Source organism: Triticum urartu, chromosome 5A (genome assembly GCF_056163025.1).
Source record: "Triticum urartu cultivar PI428250 chromosome 5A, HENAU_Tu73, whole genome shotgun sequence".
Taxonomy (NCBI): domain Eukaryota; kingdom Viridiplantae; phylum Streptophyta; class Magnoliopsida; order Poales; family Poaceae; genus Triticum; species Triticum urartu.
In genome coordinates, this window is record NC_141877.1 from 657,793,516 (window position 1) to 657,799,222 (window position 5,707).

Sequence of the window (5,707 nt, forward strand, 5' to 3'; positions counted from 1 at the left end):
TTTGCCTCCTTGGTGTAAATATTTGGATTTGGATGGATTCTCCACATGGTTGGTGTCATGAGTGTGTGTACATATTATGCAAATGGTGTGAATGCCCATTTAATGGTAAATGGTGTCATGGTTGGTTCAAGAATTTCACAGTATTTTTGTATGATTTTTTTTCTATGTAGAATGTTCGATTTACATGACTAGAAGCCGTATGGTTTTTGTCTAGGTCCTACGTTGTGTGCAAATTCCGTAGGAACATTTTATTGAGTTCAACTTTATGAAAACTTTACTTTCTTTAAGTGATCTACATGATGTACACAATAGTTGTGCCATGGGGAAAATGCAGGATATTTTTTAGGGGAATAGGTGTATGCCATAACTTTTATTATAAGAAAAGTTTTTTTCATGAGCTTGAACTCCAGTTAATTTTTTCTATAGGATTGCATGCAAAATAGGCCAGCGGAAAAATTCCTATGATCTATATTCATAGAAACCAAACATGCCAAGACAAACCAAATGAGCCTTGTATACCCAGACAGAAGGTATACATATGTAAAATTCCAAAGGAATAGAATCCTACAAAATTCCTTTGAACCAAAGAAGCGCTATGTAATTTATGATTTATCTCTAACTATAATTACATAGGGTATTGCGCTTATAAAAGTAACTTGGTGCTGGCGAGTCCAAGCATAGTTGTATGCTAATATATGCATAAGACTTGGGCCCTCTAGGTTGACGGCTGACCATGACATGTCAACGAATGGTCAAGCAAGGATTACACATAAGCAGGATCTAAGCAAATGTATTTAGAATCATGAGGCCTTGCAGATTCATATAACCAACAGATATATGTTCTACCACAATAAGGAATCAGATGTTTTTTTATACCCCAAAAGTGAGTTTCGGTTTCAAAATGTGATGTGTACATGAAATTACATGTATGATGATAAACAGAAAATATAGGTGCAGAAATGAGCATGCCACTGAACTAGCTACATGTTATCACCATTATTAGGATATGTAGGAAGCTTATTTGTAGTACTACGATTCTTTGTTATGTGGTCATTGTGAGGACTCACCCCGGGACTATATTTACCGAAGGGAAACCAAATTGCAATGGAAAAACGCGTGTTTGCATTTCAATTTGAGGTTGAATATTTCATAGTTGTATATAACACACTATTGATTTTCTTTGAAATTAAATCCAACTTTCAGCCATTTATGGAAATTGGGTCATATTAATTATCCAGATGATATATAAATCTAATGTTTGTTTTCATTTAAACTAATCCCAAATTTAAATTGGAGAAATCGATAGATTTTTTGTTCTTTGTACACTCCAATTAAATATAAATTTCTGTAAAAACGGTTTAGACTTCTATAGACAACAAAATATATGTATGTTAGTATAACTAGTAAACATGCCCGTGTGTTGCAACAGAAGAGAAAAAACTACCTCATGGTGTTTAAAAGGACAAAACTCCCATTGGCTTTGAATTCAAGGCAGAGCTTACTATAGGATGTTATTCAAAAGTAGCACCCAAATTGAAAGACTATGCATTGGTAGAAGTACACTTAAAACTACAAATCCGTAGGGGAAAGCAACATGAAGATAGCAAAGAAGACACGTCTTTGTCAGCTCAACATTTCTTCCCTCTGCTTCAGTTATCTCTTCTTTAAGATGTATTGTTTGTTGTCCTCCCTATCAAGTGGTTCCTCTAGTTCTTCTTTCCCAGCCTTAAGAGTTGCCAAAAGTTGTCCATTTACTTCATTATCTAAGTTTTTTCTGAAACACATAAGATGATATATAGTCAGTTTTGAGTATTGTCTTCCAAATTACTAAAAGCATCATTATCAGTAAGTCACCATCATTAAGATCCTTGTACGAAATAATGTTGTATGAAAAAGGAAAAAAAATGGAAGACAAGCAGAATGCAATCTTCTAACTATAATAACTACTCCCTCTGTTCCATAATGTAGTGCATATAGATTTTTTTGAAAAGGCAAACCTCACAAACTTTGACCAAATTTATGGAGAAAAATATTTACATCTAGAATGCAAAACATATATTATCAGATTCATGGTAGGATGTAGTTTCATATTTTATATATTTGGTATTGTAGATATAAATAGTTTTCTCGATAAACTTGGTCAAAGTTTGTAAAGTTTGACTTTTCAAGAAATATATATGCACTACATTATGGAATGGAGGGGGAGTATATAATTTAGCTAAATATGACCTGTACTGGAAAGTTGTAGCAAGTTGAAAGGAAGACACGAAATTTGTGAACAACATTATTAGTGTGAGATGTTGAATCTGACTGAAATCAAAATAATGGCATCCATGTATGAACAAAACCTAAATTTGCATATCAATACTGAACTCAAAGACAAAAAAAACTGTATGGATACATGAGTGAGACCAACACATAAAGCTTACCAAAACATGTATTTATCCATGCAAATAAGATAATGACAACCTGAGAGGAAGGAACAACCAGTCGCCCGACCCTCGCGTCGCCCACGCCGGGCGAATCGAGGGGAACCCCAGCCACCACCCCGCCTCCCGGCCACCCCCGCGTCGCCGCCGCCGGAGGGCCGGCCGGCGAAGCCGCGCTGGATCCAGGGATGGCGGCGGCGAGGCCGTTCTCCCCCCATCCCGCTTTACCCCACGCCCTTTCCCTCCACAGCTCCTCCAGATCCGTCCCCTGGCGGCTCCAGCGGCTTCGACCGGCGCCGGGAGCGGCCTCCCCCGGCGGTGTCTTCCCCGCCCGCTGCTGGTGTGGTGGGTCTCCCTCCGGATGCGGCTCCTCCTGCTGCACTGGTCCCGTCTGCCCCATTTGGATCTGGGCCCCAGCCGGTTGTGGTGCTCCCCGGCCCGCTTGCCATGGCGGCAGGGCGCGCCCTCCTTGCTGCGTCCACCCCCTCCCCCGACCCCCACCACTCGTCCCTCTGCCGTCGCGGGTTTTCTGGTGGTCGCGCTTTAGCACCAGATCTGCGGGTTCAGGTGGCCTTGTCGGCCGGCTCCCTGTGCTCTCTCGTTGCGACCTCGCGCTGGCCGCGGTGCACCTCAGCCTCTCCTTGTTGGGTGCGGCGCCCCGGCGTGTTGCTGCTTCTTTGGCCCTTCGTAGCTCGCTTCGCAGCTCATGGCTGCCTAGACTGTTGGGCTACGGCGGTGGTTGGCCGACTTGCTCCGGTTGCAAGGTGGAGGAGGCACTGCCGGGTGAAAACTTCATCGACAATGACGGCTGCAGCCGCCATTTTTCCTTCTTGAAGGCGTCGAGTTTGGCATTGTTTCCCTCCCCCCAAGCTCTCAGATCCCGAGAGAAATCTCGGACCCGGGGTTCCCCGTGTCAGATGGTGTCGACGTCTCTACGTCGTTTCCTCCTTGGGGGCATCTTCTTGGATTTCTTCTGCTTCGGGTGGACTCGCCTCTTGCTACTTCCTCTCCACCTCGGCTTCGATCCTGGCTGGCCATTGTCCTTGGCGACTCGAGTGGAGCTTGCTTGGACATCCTGGGGTGGCCTCGACGACGCGCTGCCCTTCGACCTCGGCGGCAGTACACCGGTACTGCGCCCTTCGGTCTCGGTGGCGTGTTGCCTTCTCGGCTTCGCTGGCGGCACACCGGTGCCGCCACTCGAACTCGGCTATTCGACACTCTTCGTTCGCGCCAGTGATGCTTCTCGATATGCTTCTACTTCGGTGTCTCCTTTCTATCAGGGTTGTGCTTCATGGTGGCCCGGACGACGTTTGCGTGGACATCCTGGGGTGGCCTCGGCAGCACGCTGCCCTTCGACCTCGGCGGCGGTACACCGGTGCCGTGCCCTTCGGTCTCGGTGGTTTGTTGTCTCTTGGCTTCGCCGGCGCACACCGGTCTCGCCACACGAACTCGGCTATCCGATGCCCTTCGTTCGTGCCAGTGATGTTCCATTGTGAGCTGCTGTTATGGTGCCCGTCTTTTTCTCCCTAGGCCTTGTTGTGGTTCATTGTCAGTGGTGGAACAAGCTGCTCAGCGGAGCTTGCTACCTGAGATGTCGGCCTCCAGGGGTTTCGGTTTGGTTCTGTTGCCAGCCTTCCCCTCCTTTTTGTTTTCTTTCTTCTAGTTTTGGGCTTCCTCTTGAAGCCCTCCCCTGTTATTTTCTTTTGTGCCTTTGTGCACTTACTTGTATCTGTACTGACTGCCAGGTCACTTTCGAGTGGGAATATAACAAGCGGTGGGGTTTTTGGCCCCCCCGTCAATCTCGGAAAAAAAAGATAATGACAACCTATTCATGTACGACACTATCGTTAAAGATCCATAATAAAGGTCAATCCCCTCCAAAGAAAAGAAGCATCACACCAATAGACATAATCCCTGAGGAGCCTTTCCCCTCAAACACGTACACAATATTTATTTGGTTCTCAAAGATGTACAATAGAAGCAATGAAGGTTGATCCTCGCTGCAAACAGGGTAAACTAAAAAAGTGCACAGTGATTTATAATAGCAATATAGGGTCATATAGGGAATGTCTTTTGCATATGCATCATGTGTGGTTTCATCACTCTTTTCTCCTCCAAACGGTAATTTTCTCCTTGCCAAGAGACATAATAATGCAAGCAACAAGGTTAAGTGTGGCCATGTGATATTACCTTATTTATTCATTTTGTATAATCAAGTAGGGACCATATTGTTCCTTAAAGGAAGAAACATAACACTAAAAATGATAACATTTAAAGTCCAAAGTTTTAAATAATGAGGTGTTGCAAATAACAAAAATACTTAGGTACACGTACATGCCAACAAAATTGTTAATTATTTTCCTAAAATAACATAAATATGCCTCAAGTGAATAATAGAACATCCCATTGTCACCACTTATATCCCACCGCAAGACATACGTCAAGTGTTCTCAAATCTAATACTCAATCCAACATAATGAAACCTCAAAGAGCAAGACTCAATTCATCACAAGAAGGTAGACGGGGAAGAACACCAGAAGATCAAACTATAGTAACAAAGCTCGCGGTCCATCAAGATCGTGCCAAATCAAGAAGAAGAGAGAGATATCAGACACATAGCTACTAGTACATACCCTCAGCCCCGAGGGTGAACTACTCCCTCCTCGTCATGGAGACCGTCGGGATGATGGAGATGGCCTCCGGTGATGGTTTCCCCCTCCGACAGGGTGCCGGAACGGGCTCCCAATTGTTTTTTCGTGGCTATAGAGGCTTGTGGCGGCTGAACTTCCAATCTAGGGTTCTTTTCGGAGGTTTTGGTATTTATAAGAATTTTTGGCGTCGGTCTCACGTCAAGTGGGTGCCCAAGGGGCCCACAAGCTAGGAGTGCGTGCCCTGGGGGGTGGGCCCTCCCCCAGGCGTATGGCCTCCTCGGTCACCTCATGGTCCAACTCTGGTGCTTTGGGGGTCTCTTTTGGTCCATAAAATCACTGTAATTTTTTAGCCCATTTCGAGGACTTTTATTTTCTGCAAAAAAACGAAACCACGATAGTTCTACCGAAAACAGCGTCAGTCCGGGTTAGTTCTAATAAAATCATACCAAAACCATATAAAATTGTTGCAAACATGGCATGAATAGTTCATAAATCATAGATACGTTGGAGACGTATCACACCCCTTCCCCTCCGATTTCCTCCCTGAGCCAACCACCTCGTATAGTAAATACAATCTGCAAAAAACTTCTTGTAAGTGTAGCATACTCAGGGAAGCGACGATGATGA

General features: G+C 44.6%; 1 pseudogene; it reads left to right on the forward strand.

Annotated features, from left to right (window-relative positions):
• The first annotated feature begins 2,224 nt into the window (after positions 1-2,224).
• On the forward strand, positions 2,225-3,120 carry LOC147973824 (uncharacterized; annotated as a pseudogene).
• The last annotated feature ends 2,587 nt before the right edge of the window (positions 3,121-5,707 follow it).